Source organism: Serinus canaria, chromosome 12 (genome assembly GCF_022539315.1).
Source record: "Serinus canaria isolate serCan28SL12 chromosome 12, serCan2020, whole genome shotgun sequence".
NCBI lineage: Eukaryota > Metazoa > Chordata > Aves > Passeriformes > Fringillidae > Serinus > Serinus canaria.
The window spans coordinates 6,576,801-6,590,982 of NC_066326.1; the positions used below are offsets into that span (position 1 = coordinate 6,576,801).

General features: G+C 47.8%; 1 protein-coding gene across 3 annotated transcripts in view; it reads left to right on the forward strand.

Moving 5' to 3' along the window:
• Positions 1 to 14,182, forward strand: part of PRICKLE2 (prickle planar cell polarity protein 2) — a 103,534-nt gene that overhangs the window by 50,759 nt on the left and 38,593 nt on the right. Inside the window, exon 1 of one of the 3 annotated variants that reach the window (XM_018915210.3) lies at positions 10,247 to 10,889. The exons of the other annotated variants lie outside the window; for them this stretch is intronic. The gene's annotated coding sequence lies outside the window, so the exon portion shown is untranslated. Of the gene's footprint in view, positions 1 to 10,246; positions 10,890 to 14,182 lie in introns of those variants that run through there. 3 annotated transcript variants of the gene reach the window in all.

Below are 14,182 nucleotides of genomic sequence, written 5' to 3' on the forward strand. Positions count from 1 at the left end.
TTGAAACCCCCATTGATTTCCACTGGAACCATTCAGCAGAGCAGCAAGTGAAAGGTGTGACTGTAGCCGTCGTCTTAGCTTCCTGATACCTTTCCCCTGTCCTTTGTATGAGAAAGGAGGTCCTGATGGCAGTCAGGTTTGTCCTGTTTCTCACAGGATGCCTTGTGTGGCATCCCACTTAGATGGCTTTGATTAATGTGCCTGTGACTTTTCAGTGCCTACTGGTCATTCAGGGAACATTCAAACCTCCTGGTTGCAGTCATTCCTGAACTCTCCCACCCAGCCTTGGCTTCTTCCTTTCGTGAGGGGTTAAATTTACTCAACATAAACATTTTCTGCTCTCCCAGCTTGTCCTTATTTGTTGTTTTCATACTCCCATTTTCTTAAGCACTGCAGGAACAGTCCCTTGCTTGAAGAGCTTAGAGCTCATACCTCCAAATATCATCACAGCAGATACTTTCCCTGTGTCTTAGCACTCACTAAAAATCATTGGTAACTGAATCTTTAACTACTGCCAAAATATGCAGATACCCTGAGGATCTGACTGCTTCCCCTGACCACCTCCATTAGACCAAGGGATAGCAGAGAGGAAGTGAGAAGAGCATTCCCTCCTGGAGCTTGAGCACCAGAAATTACTCAGAATAGTCTGGGTCTAAGCCACAGCATATTTTTGCAATTTAGGTCCTGTAGCTTGTCACATCAGCAGATTTGTAAGCCTTGTGCTGACTGTAGATGATGATCCAGCTCCTAAAACTGGTGGAAGAGCATAGTTTTTTCTGTGCTATATGCTTACTGCCAACTTTGTCGTGCTTCAAGAGAATTTAGCTTAAAGATGTGTCAGGGAAGGACATCAGACAAATACCCATCAGTGGAGGATGGTTGTTTATGCCCACCTAAAATTGTTTTTGTCATGTTTTGCCATTTTGTGTAGAACAGCTTATCTCTGGGGCTTCGGGCACTTCAGAAAGTCGAGTATGGCAGGTTTGCCTCAACATAGAGGAAACAACATTTTGGTCAAAGTCACAGGCAAAATCATAGTTGACATCAAAACTAAACCAAATTTCATGTCCCTTCTGTAAGCACACGGTGCTGCTCACTCAGGTGGACGTGAAGAGGCTGGAAAAGCACGTACATGCTCTGCTCTGCGTCTTGTGTAGAATGCAAACTATCAAAGTCAGAACTTTTTTCACAGCAGAGACGTTCAGAGTGCAGCAAGTGTCAAAATCCTTGGCCATGGTTTGGTGCTGGTGCGTGCTGCAGACGCTCGGGAGGGTAAGGCAGCTGTTGGGCTGCAATTGCTGCTTATTACACTAATTACAATCGTCTCGCTGGTATCTGAGCTCCCCTTCTTCCCCCATCTGTCAGGTTGGCCATCCATGGTTGCTCATCCCTTTGAGGTAAGTTTGAAGTGCTCATTACCCCAGAGAGCCTGACGGTGCTCCCGCTCCGCTTCTCTGTACTGACATGAGGGAATGCTCGCAGTTTGTACAGAGAAGGGGTTTGGGGGTTGGGCTGTTTGCCTTGAGTTAAGGCCATGGAAAGGGGAGGTGTTGCCCTTACTCTGCAACTCCACATTCCTGAAACTCACAGCCGGGTGAGCCACCCTGGTCTGGAACATGCCAGCTTGTTTGGGATAGAGGGAAGAGAACTTTCTTCTGACTTTTTTTATTTCTTTTTTCCCTGTACCAGTGCAACCAGGCCAACTACTGGTCAGAGCAGTCCCCTCCAGTCAGGGCATGCTACAGGAAGATTCCCAGCTTTAACCCATCCACAATTTTCCAGAAATAGCTCCAACTCCCTGCTGCAGGAGCCTGGCTAACCCTGCCTTCAGTCAGCTGCTGAGCTGACCCCAAACTGCTGTTGTTTTGTTGCAAGGAGACACTCTAAGTTAAACACTCAGCAGAAAGAAAGCCCCACTCCTTGGATGCCCACCTGTTTTTTGTTTCCCTGGGGAGGGGTTATGCCTTGTCACAAGGTGCTGGCTTTGCAGAACAGCCCAAAGAAGCTCAGCTTCCAAAGAAGCTGGCTGAGCCACAAAACAGTGGGATCACTAAGTCTCCAGCAGCAATAGCTGCTTCTAAAAGGCTTGATGTACTTAGTCTACTCGTGTTTAGCAAACATCTTCACTTTGCCCTTTGAAGATAATGCTGGATGTTTGACAGAGTTTGGTAGGAGAAAAAAGAGGAAGAAATGCCCTGTTGTTTTGTCATGTTTAAGGAGCAGTGGCTGGTGGGAGCCATAGCATTCAATAATGCTGGTGTCCCCTGTTAATTGCCAGCAGTTGGGTTTCTCCACCCCTCCTGGTGCTTGAGCTGTGGGCAGGATGCCCTGGTGGGCTCACATAAGCCTCACAGCTGAGGCTCAGGCTGCTAGAAGGCCAGCAGCAGCCTGGCAGGGTAATGTGATCTCTCTGCAAGGATGAGAGATGGCTTACAGGATGGCTTTGAGCCTTCCCTAGGACTGTTTCCAGATGTGTGGCTCTGGTCTGGCACAGTGAAAAGGGATGCTCTTGTGACACTGCCTGCACTGGACCCATTCAGGGGAGTTGGTACACTGTGGGACCCTGTGGAGGAGGGAGCCAGTGTAGGAATCAGTGGCCACATTTCTGGCCAGCCCTCTCGTGATACAGCCTTAATCCCTCCCTGCAGGTGCTGACTCCCACTGATCCCCCTGTTCCCAGAGCAGACTATATAGTTGCATTTCCCTATAGATGATGATAAGATAAAAGCCTGGCCGTGTTGTACAAGAAGAGAAGAAGGTTTAGGGGATGACAGGCTGCTGCAGGAGGAAGGGATGCAGGTTTCCAGCTGCTGCTGAGGCTGCCTTTGATGAGGGCTGTGATTGATGCTGTGTTTGGAGCAGGCAGTGACGCGCTGACCTTTCCCTGACGGGCTGAGCAGCTCTAATGATCTTGATGGAGCTGGCGATTTGTGTATTGGGTTTGATGTACAAGGCTTGACACGGCATGGAGAGATGGGACTGGAGTATGACTGACAACCCATTCCCATTAAGGATGGTAAGGCTGTTCTCTAGTGATTCCTTTCAGTGAGAATGCTTTGACGAATTATATTGTAGCAGAGAAGTTTTGCTGTTAAATACTGTCCTTTTAATAGCTTCAAAGCAGTTAAAAACAGATGAGAATGAAGTAACTTGCAGGCCAGAAGGCTTATCACTAAAAAGGCTGTCCAAATTACATACTTAATTAATATTTAGTGAGTTATTTTTACTCTGACTTTAATGTTGAGTCCTGAGGCAGATAAAACAATGCAGTGGCTTGCATCTGGGATTCTCTTTTCCTGTAATTCAGCTGTATAAAATTTCAAACCCTGGACTTCTTGCAGGCAACATTAAAACCTTTTAATTTCCATGAGTTGAGCTGTGTATAAATCACACCCTGGTTGGCACATCTCGTGGGTGCTTGTGGCAAGAGTAATGAATTTCATGGTTTGTTATGAGCTACTAAAACCAACAGAAACACAGAAAGCCTGTTGTAATCTCAGCATATCATTCAAGGAAGCAATTTATTCCTAAGTATGAACAAATGTCAAGCCACGATAACAAGTTGTTATTACTAATTAAAACAAAGGGAAGAATAGCAAACATCTCCTGTCATGTGTGTGCAGTTGCCAGGCTGTCTGGAGGATACTGGAGCTCTATCTAGCTTCAACCAGTGGGACAGCCAGGCTGGGAACCTTGCCATTGCCTAAGACAGGACAACCCTCTCTGTGCATTCCAGGAAGGGCACTGGGCCATGATGCTAAGAGGGCTGGGGCTGAGAAACCACCCAAGCTTAAATAGAGATGCCACTTTCCAGAATTTTATTATTTTCTGTGTTTTGAAGGGTTATTTTTAAATCAAGGTTGGCTTGATTGTAGTAGTCTTATGGAATTTGGGGGGCACTGAAACAGCACATGCTAGTCCAACTCCTGGCACTAGCTGGTTTTCTATCATCCAGGGCAACTTCTTGTTCTCAGGTGTGAAATAAAAACCCATTTGGGCACCTTTCTTCTCATTGCTCTGTTGGGACGTGAGGAGCCAGGTGCATTCCTGACCATGTCTGATCTCCCTCTACTTGCAGATACACTGGGAAATTTAAGTCTTGAAGACATTGCAAAAGCCCCTTCTTGTTCATGACCCAGTGTGCACGATTCCCCCCCGACATCATATGAGAGAATTGACTGGATCCAAAAACGTGCTGGATTTGCCACCTCCCTGTGCATTTAACACAGTTGGGGTGCAAGCAGCAAGCTCTGTGTCTCCTGGGTGGGAATAGCAGCATGGCCATCTCAGACCTTTTCTGGTGTCCGGGGACAGAGGTTTGCGCAGCCCTGCAGGACCTGACTGGGAGCAGGCGCTCATGTGGTGCCAGCCAAAGGGAGGGAAGCACCAAAATCCTGCTGGCACCCAGGGGAGATGTGTACAGTGTGGTTTAAGGAGGTAAAAACCAGGCTTGTGTCACTTGTCCAGGACTGGGCTGGCTCAAGACTGGCCTCTGAGCATGGAGATGGTGAATTCCTCTGGTCCTGAAGAATGCACAGCTTTGGTAGTGGGGCCAGGCAGTGCATGACTAGTGCAGAGGAGAGCTCAGTGACTTAAGGCAAGAAATCCTCAGCACGTAACCACTGACCCAAAACACCCTGTTAGACAGGTTTGAAGCCAAAAAATAAAATAAAAATCATCTGATGTGACAGCGACCCTGACAGTGTCAGGCAGTGAGAAGGGTGGCAGCGAGGGAGTCCTGAGCTGCTGCCAAGGCACACGTCAGTGCAGGCTTGCAGGGTTAGTTGGTTATCCTGAAAATACATCTTATATTTTGTGTAAATGGAAAATTAATTTGTTGCTGATCAAAGGTTTAGATCTTTGGACAACATACCACCAGATAAGCTGAAGATTTATGCATTTCCTTTGTAACGTATTTTCAGTGAACATTTTATTGTCTGTGGAAAGGCCCCAAGAAAAAGATATGATTACAGAAATAGCTGTGTTGAGTTTATTTAGCTTGAATTACGATAGACTGCTTTAATGAGGCTTTTGTAGACATCATTAAAGGACACAATTAAAGTCTTCAGATGAGAAGCCTATCAGGCTAGCAAAGTGGAGAAAACCACGGGAGCATCTGGATTGTTCACATTCAGTTACAAATTTGATTTCAGCATATAAAAGTAAAAAACATATTAGTGCCGAGTGGAAGCTGGAGGCTATGAAAGCCTTATTGTGTTAAGCTCTCTAAAGCTTCTTACATTAAGGTGATTAAAAAAAAAGAGAGAGAGGAAGAGATAGTGATTGATGAAACCCTGTTGTTGGTGTGCTCTGTGTGTCACACCAGGGCGTGTAGTGCTGGAGTAGGGATAATCAGTGGGTGAGGATTTTTTTGGGGTACCCTGCCACTGGGGGGATTGGGGTACCAGGCAGTGATGCTCAGGAGCATCAGCACGGTGTGCTGATCATCCCTGCATTTGTGTGGTTAAGTGCTGCCAGAGGACATGGACAGCACAGTGTGAGCTCATGGCCACACCTCACTGTCCAGCTCTGGCTGTGCACCAGAGGGTGCCAGCCAGGGTCAGGCCTGTCTCTCTGGGTGAGTGGGTAGGAAACACAGAAAATTGTCTCCAGAATCAGCTGCAGTGTGTATGGGCTGTACCTCCCCTTCTGTGTTAGCTACTGCTGGGCTCAATGGGGTTTTAAAAACTAAATTCCTCCTTGCAGACTGACAGCACAGATCCTTACCCATGGCTCTGCCAAAAATGAGTGGAAGGCAGCAGTGGTGACAGCCGGAGGACTGGGGCTGTTGTGGTTGGTCTCAGGCAGCAGCCGCAGGAAGGTACAAATGGCAACCCTGAGGAAAAGTGGAGGAGGCCAAGTTTGGGGATTAATGATCTGTGTCTGATGTTGGTCTCTCTGCCTCTCTGTCTATTTCATTTTTATTTGAGATAAGGCATCCCTGATTCTAGCATTGGGAGCCGTGAGGAAGCATTTGCTGCCTTGCTCAAAAAGAATAAAGAAAATACAAAGCTCATCTGCATTTGAAGTCCTGACCTGTATTTCATGACTCAGATTCTCCTAGGAGTTTTCCCCATACCTTGAGCACATGCTTGTGTGTCTCCTGAAGAGCCAGGTGTTCGGCTGGGCAGAGTGGGGCTGTACCCTGCCACAGAGGGTCATTTCCCTTCCCTGTCCCTAACAGCTTTTTGCAGTCAACTTGCCTTTCCCATCCAGTGTTTGCAAAGCTGTGCCCTCTCCAGCCTGTTGTTCAGCTGCTTATCACTGCCTTGTGCCCAGAGATCACACTGGGCTCATCCTGTGCTGGCACTGGGCTGGGAGCACTGGCTCTGCCAGCGGGGATTGCTCTGCAAATTACAGGCTGAGTGTGGGAACAGTGCAGGAAAAAACCACTGTAGTGTCCAATCCTGCATTTCTGTGGTCAGAAAGAGCAATGGGAAAGTAATCTATTATTCTGCCTGTGGCTGTGAGCCAGGATGGGCTCAGTGGTGGTGGGGACCTGCAGGCCCCCTGGTCCAGGACAGGCTGGTGGTGTGTGACACAGTCTGTGTCCCTGTGGGCAGCATTTTGGGGTGGCAGAGTCTGAAGCCTCTTGTGGCATCCCAGTGTGGTGCAGTGCCCTGGTATGCTGCAGCAGAGGATGCTCACTAAATAATTCAGAAAGGCCACTTGGTCTGACATTCATCAGGTTAGTAGCTCAGTGACCTTGAGGGCACCAGTCTGCTGTTGCTGTGTGTGGCTCTGCTGTGCAGCCCATTGTCGTCAGGAGAGTCAACATTGTCACGTGGAGCTCTATTGATTGACAGACAATCAATACATCAAGGTGATAAAACACAGCATTTATGAAACATGTGCTCTGCAATGATTTGTTAAATTAGCCATGGGTCTGCGGTTGTGCAAATGGCAGAAAGTTTAGAGTTGACTGGGTTGGGCTCCTTGTTATTAAAACTAGCAACAAAGGGAAGAAAAATGGTGATACATTTACAGGCAGAGCTGTCTGTCTCACACCTCTGCATTGAAGCAGGGGCTTCCTGCTCTTGATCTTTCTTTATTTTAGTAGCTTTTTACTTCTGGTCGTTTGCTTCATTGCTGGCAGTTGTCAGCCTCCATCCTTGTAATGGTGCAAGTCCTTCACCTAACCTTTGATAATGTGCCCCACCAGCTCAGTATTCTCCTTGCTGCCTAATGAAACACCCATTTCACCTGCATAATGTGCAGAATCCGTCAAGAAATCTTGTGTGCCTTCTGGAGTTATTCCAACACATGACCTTTTCACAAGCCTCACAGTAGGTAACGGTAATATGGAGCAATTGCCAGCAAACCGGCAGCTTTCAAAGCAGGAAGGCTCATTTCCATTTCCCTGAGACAGTTGTGTGTCCAAACCTTACACAGCTTCTGATCTGATTTCTTGTCTCAGAAGAGGCTGTTCGTTGGATTTTGTGGATATTTAGATTTGCAAGTATTGGAACAAGAGGTCTGTCAGGAGCTATGACAATCAGAGATGCTGCTTGGAGACACAAAGCTCTTCTGCTCACAGCTAGCCCTGCAGCTCAAGTGTTACAGACATTGGTCTTTTACTGATCTTTTGCTTCAGTTTGTGATTCTCACACCCATTTTATCTTTGTGGATGAACTTAGACTGAAATGTTTGCAGTTCCTGGCATGATCCCTTTGTGCAGATGATCAGTTGGCCAAGAAAGCCAAGCAGAACTCATCTTTAGGGTGGTTGGTTATGTGGGGGGATGACACTGCCACATGCCCTGGGGTGGGATCATGTCAGGCTGGTGCAGGGTGATTGAAGCTGCTGTAGATGGTGGCACAGAGGGTGTTGTACAAGAAGTGTGGGGTTGAACACTCGTGCCATGCCAACATTTCCTGAGGGTGAGGCTGGCTGGTGGAGACCCTTGGAGTACGCATAGAGATTTTGCTCCAAAGTGTTTGTAGCTAAAGGGCCTTCCCTCATGGAAAGTTAATGCTGATAAAGTCAGACATTTTTACTTGTTTTGGGTGAAAATGAGTGTCCACAGGACATGTCCTATGGAGCAGGACGTGTTCCTTGGGCTGTTTGTAGCCCCGAGTCACTGCTGCCTGCTTTGAGGGATATGTTTCCAAGGAGGACATGTAATTTCTGCACTACAGCATTTCTGCTCAACATTCTCATTTTATAAGCAGGCTTCTTTGTTTGCTTCTGCCCAATTCAGTTTTGTCTCATTCCCTTTGTGTTGTAATTAACATGTTCTGAGTGTAAGAGGAAAAGTAAATCATCTTGGGGCCATGGCACAATAACCACAGAGAGGCAAGATTGACAGCCTGCCTGCAGCACTGATCCAGGCTGGAACGGGCAAAATGGGCCAGTCTAGGTAGCTGAAGGATCAGGGAAGATTTTTCCTACAAGATCTGTTGCTCTTTGTAGTTGGAGGAATTGAAGGAGACCCTCCTCAGCACTTCAGCCATCTCTAGCAGAAGCCCCTGCTCTGTGAAAGGAAGGTCTGATCTGGCTGGATGCACTTAAAGTCAGTGCTCTACTCTTGAACTTGCTGCTCATACTTAATATAAATGAAAGAAAAAAAAAAAAAAAAGAAGAGAGTTCAGATCACTGCACATTCTTGGTTTGTCCCACTTGGCTGAGTAAGTTGGGGAGGCTCTTAGAGCTGGGCTGGTTTGTCCCAGCTGCAAATCTCATCCTTGAGATTTTGAGTGTAATTCCATGCAATTAAACCTAATTTATGAGCCTTAATAATAACAATTTAAGGCATTTGAGGCTGCAGAAAGACTCACAGCTGTAGTTTCTGCATCTTTCTGTGTTCTGTAAACATAGCTAATATTGCCAAAATCAAGGGCTCTGAAATCTGGAGTCAGGCACCAAAAGTCAGGAGCATGAAACAGAATGTTAAGGAAACTTCCCAGTCTGACCATTCACGAGACTGTCTGGCAGTCACACTCCCAAGGCCAGAGACTTTGATTTCTGGTACTGAAATCCCTTCATGGGAGCAGCTCCAGTGAGCCTAGAGCTCCTCTTGGCTTCCCCACTCACAGCCAGACCAGGTTTCCTCACTGGTTCAGCCCCAGGTTTCCCATAGCAGTCTCAGGTGTCCTGTTCCATAAAGCCATTTATTTCCAGAGCAGCAACAGACCTAGCCAAAGCTGGTGCCTCTGAGAACCCTCCAAGAAAGGAACTCCTGGGCTTTTATCCTCTCCCAGTCTAGCCCTTCCCCCCAGTCATTTTCTGGCTCCTGCTCTCCTTTTCCTGTCCATCCACCTCACTAGCATCACTGGTCTTCAACTCCTTTTTTTATCCAAAAGGTCGGCAATTCCCAGTTCCTGCAATGTCTCTCAGTGTTTATTCACCTGGCTGGCATCCCCCATCTTCATGTCCTTTGTTATCCCAAAGGTTGGCAGTTCATGGCCTCTTGTCTCGGGGTCCCACCCACAGTTTAAAGTGCATTTCTATCTCCATCTCAGTCTGCAGTTTGCGAGCCCAGCTACCTGGACCAGGTGTATTGCTCAACAAGAAGTGTGATGTGTTGGGAAAGTTTTATTTGCTGTCTGTGGGGGTTTTTTGAGTCCACAGAAACGAGTTTTTTTTAATTTCATGCACTTTTTTGCAAATGCTAAAAACTGAGAAGTTCACTGTCCTCCAGATGACTCGAATTATTCATGACCACCCAATTCCCAAACAACGGAATTAAACAGCAGCAGAAGAGATTTGGCAGCATAGCTCCTTCTCTGCGTTTCCTATTCCAAGGGGAAGGAAGCACAGGGGGAAGAGGCTTAGCATCCCCGTTGAGGTGCTCTATTCCTGGGGCTCGCAGTGCTCACCTGAGACACACATAAAAACGTGTGAACCGTTCATCTGTCCTGGCCGTGTGGGAGAAAATGTATTAAAATATGCAGTGACCGAAATGCCACGCTAAGAACTTGTATTCCCCAGAATATTTAGCCCTGCTGGTCACAAACACGCTGCGTCTAAAAGCCAGTAGGGAATCAAACTAGTGTAGAAGATAATTGAGAGGGCATTGAAAGCCAGGAGAAAAACGAAGCGTTGCTCGGAGGCAGCGGATCATTGCGTTAATCGCCCGCGTACCTAAGCAGCGGTACCTGAAGTTTGACAGCAAGTTGAGGTTCGGTCAGCATCAAATAAGAAGGGAAGGATAATTAATGTCTTCACACCGTTCAGTTTAGGCTGCTGGTGCGCAGCCAACTCTAAGAAACACGCGAGCGAGCGAGGAGGATTTTTCCCCCCTCTCCCATTGCCCAAGCAGCCTGCAGGATGTATTGATTTGGGAGAGAGGGCTGATTTCCATGTAAATAAAGGGGCGGGTGGCCGGGCCGTGGCGGCGGTCCGGGTGGGATGCGGTGACTTTGGCTTGCTGACATCATTGCTCATTAACATGCAGGAGAGGAGAGCAATGCAACAGCAGAGCCCCGCGCCTCTCCCGCGCCGCCAATTATTCTCCATGGGCTGCATCGCTCCTCGTTAATGCCTGGCGCTCGGCGAGCAAATTGGACATCCTCTCGCCACCTCCGAGGGTCACTCAGTGAAAGGCAGGCTGGAGGGGGGAGCTGCTGGATCCCTTCGGATTGGGAGCAGAGAGGGAGGGACCCTCCGGAGCCGGATTTCAAAGCGAGGCAATTGAGGCGAAAGCTGCAGACGCGGGGCAGGAAAGGCAGGATTTTCCAGGGCAGGTTTCCTTCGGGAACGCACCGCGCTCGGTGCGTGCCTGCTCGGAAAAGCTTCCACAGAGCCCCGGAGCCGGAGCGAGGGATGCTTTATGGCACTGCGGGGCTCCAGCTGGTCCTGCGAGCAGCCCGCAGGCACCGGGCACAGCTAGGACAGCTGGGCAGCTCGTAGATCCTTCCCTCCTGCGCTGTCATCGCCAGCGGGAACAGGTAAGGAGCTGCCTTTGGCCAACGACTTCAGATATGTCGTGGGTTTTTAGAAGGGATAGAAAGTAGAAGGGAAGAAGAGGAGGAGGAATGAGGAGCATTCCATGGATGCACGCAGTGCTAACTTTGCTCAGTGTGCTGCTGGTGGCGAGCTGCGAGGGGCTGCGCTGTTTTTCCAGCCTTTGCTGTTCTGTGTTTATGGATGTATAAGGTTAATTGTTAAATTGTATTTCTGCAGCTGCAGGACGTCTGGGAGAAATGCTGATGCTATTGTAATGGAGTTCTCGTTTTAAAAATAATCAGGAGGGCTCAGCTGGCAGTAAGAGGAGTTTAAAAATCTTCATTTCTCGGTGTTAATTGTATTGCTCTGGTGAATGCAGCCCCTAGAAGCCTGGATTCTCTGCACATTTTCTGAGCAGACTGCGTGGAGGCTGGGGCTGTGAATGAGGACGCTGCTGTTCAGTTGTTTATTTTGGTGGTTTTGCCTTCCTGAGAATAGGAAGTTTTAAAGTAATAATCTTTCTAAGCCCTTGTTGTTCATGCCAGAATGGCAAACTATAAACCAACCTAGAACTGCAACCTGGAGGTTATGTTTCTCAGTGCAATCTTTTCAAGTCCAATTTCCTTTTTTTTCTTGCCCCTTGAAGGAACGTTTTAAGCAGATGTGACACAGACGTGACCTGTGACCGTGGAAAGATTTTAATCCAGTTATTCTTTGTTTTCTAGTCATGATTCCTTGGCTATGCTGAACAGTGATTGAATCTTTTTGAGCAGTTGAGGATTAGCGCCGGACAGAATAATGCCAAAATAATTATTTGCACCAGATGCAGTGTCATCCTTTCAGTTTTAGCTCTCTTATCTTGTAACTTATCTGACTTATTTTCATTCGGCGATTATTTCGCCTGCTGCGGGAGCACTTACATGTCTCGCATCACTGCATTGTGTTTATAAGGGTGCCGGCTTGAGCCTGTGATAAAGATTTGTAAAGTAAAACTGTCTGCAGCTAACAAGATTATATTTTGCTTCGCATTTTAATCTTCTCCCGTTGTGTGTTTTCTGCCAGCCAGACTCGGCTTAACAGAATGACCCAGCCTTGTGCATTTGCTGCTGGCAGCCTGGCTGGGCTCAGCCAGCACAGGCTCGGATCAGGCTGGCAGTGTTTGCTTTCACATGCGGGTCAGTATTGCCTGCCTCGGGGGACACTGTCTGAGCCTTAACTTCTGAAATAATGACAATTTTCAGCCTAGTTCATCCTGCTTCTGAGTGCTTTGCCCATCAGCCAGGTTTTTTTTTTTCTTTAGGATGTATGGCCTGCGAGATGCTTGGATTGCAGTGTGTTTACTGCTTCCCGTGGTTTCTGCTTGTCATGCTGGAAATACAAGTGAAGGCCCTTAAAATAACGTGTACAGCCCTGGGGCAGGTCGCTGGGAACTCACTTAACTTGGCTAGTCTGGAGTGATGGGCTTGGAGCCTGGAATGGGATGGGGGAAAGAGAGGGGCAGGAAGATAAATACTGCCTGTGGAGAGCCCAGAGTTATTAAAACTTGAGAAAACAGTGAATATCTGCATGCTGAACAGAGATGGGTTTCTCAGTGGACAGCTGGATTTGGATCCAGGGTGCTAGAACCCCAGGCTTGGAATTTTCATCTTCAGTTAAGAACAAAGCAGAAGGGACCTCCTGTGATACAGCTGTGCATCCTGTTAGGCTGAAAAGCCGCCCAATGCCATCATTAAAATCTGACAGGATAACCCTCAGGGTAGAACAGGGCTTTGTCACACAGACCCACATTGGCTCTTGGATGGGGAGCCCAGAGGGAGAGCTCCTCAGGGCCCTGCTGTGCCTGTTCCTCCACTGTGTCCCCTCTCCCACCCCCATAAACCAGAGGCCCCATTGGTCTCTGGGATCTGTGGGGTTGGGGTTGTCCTGCCATGAGGGACACCAAACCTTCTTGGGTGTCCACAGCCCATCCTGTACCTTCTGCCTTTTGTAGTCACGAGCTTGGCTTCAGCATTGTTTGCCCACCAGCTTCAGGGTTATTACTGCTGCTGCAGAGCCTGTTCTTCTCTTCAACTTGTAAACTAGTGGTTTGCATTTCTTCCCCATGACTGGGGAAAAATATGTGGTTATTACTGTTTCTATATGCTAAGAGCTGGACCTTTAAGGGGAAAAAAAAACCAACCCTAATATAAATATGCTGAGAGTAGCGGTAAGCCTGTGAGCTGGCAGACTGCCTCCATCGTCTTGGATGTGAGGGAGCAGCCTGTTGGATGCCTTTTCTCCTGGTAGCATGGCTGGGCAACAGGCTGGGGCTCACTGCAGCTTCTTTTGTCTCCTCTCTCTCCCCTTTGCTTGATCTGCAGCTCACATGGGTGTAGCACTTTGCCCACTTCTGTCTAACCTCTATTATGAAAAAAACAATTATTGAATCTTTTGCAAAATATCCTGAGAGATCCAAGTTGAGGGTTCTTCTGAGAGCTGCTGCGTTATTAATATCCTTTAATTTAACCATCTCATCTTTATGCGTCAGAATTTTCACAGTTTGTGTCAGGGGTTGTGGCTCATGGGAGCAGCCTGGCACTGTGGCTCAGGTCAAGAGGGTGTTTCAACACCCTGCTGCTCTTACCCAGCTCACAAGGAGAATATGGAACCCAAGCAGGGACCTGTGTTCACTGCAGAGCACTGGGGTGCACCTGGGCTCTCCCAAATGGCCTGTGATGCACCCCAGATCCCCCACTGTGGTTTAGCCACAGGCTGGAAAGATTGATCGTGTTTTCATTCTCATCCTGGGGTGTTGCTGAAAAGTCTGGCCACAGCATTGGTCTGTGGTTCTGTGACTCCTTGTTTGCCTAAGAGGGCATTAGATCAGATGAGGAATTTGGGGGGGTTGTGCCTTGTGTTGTGTTTTGTTCTAATTTCCTGGTCTGCCTCTGGTGTGCTGATGGTTGTTCTCTGCCATGTGGTGCCTCAGACCACAGCAGGATTGGGAGCAGCCTGGAGGCTGCCCCGGGCTGTGCCTCAGGGAAGCAGTGGTTTGGGATCAGGGCAGTGGAACCCACGGGCAGATGTTCTACCTGCTTGGGAAAGAGATGGTCCTGATTCATGATGGAAGCAGAACAAATGGAAAATCCTCAAAGGCTGCTTTTGCTCATATTTGGCTGCAACTGGCAGTACTGGGGATAGTTCTTTTTTTATTCTTATTTTTCTTAATTAAGCAAGAATAGCTTTTGCATTGGTAAAGGATGAGTTTTAAAATTAAAATTAGTCTCCAGTCTGAGGCCAAACATGGACAAATCAA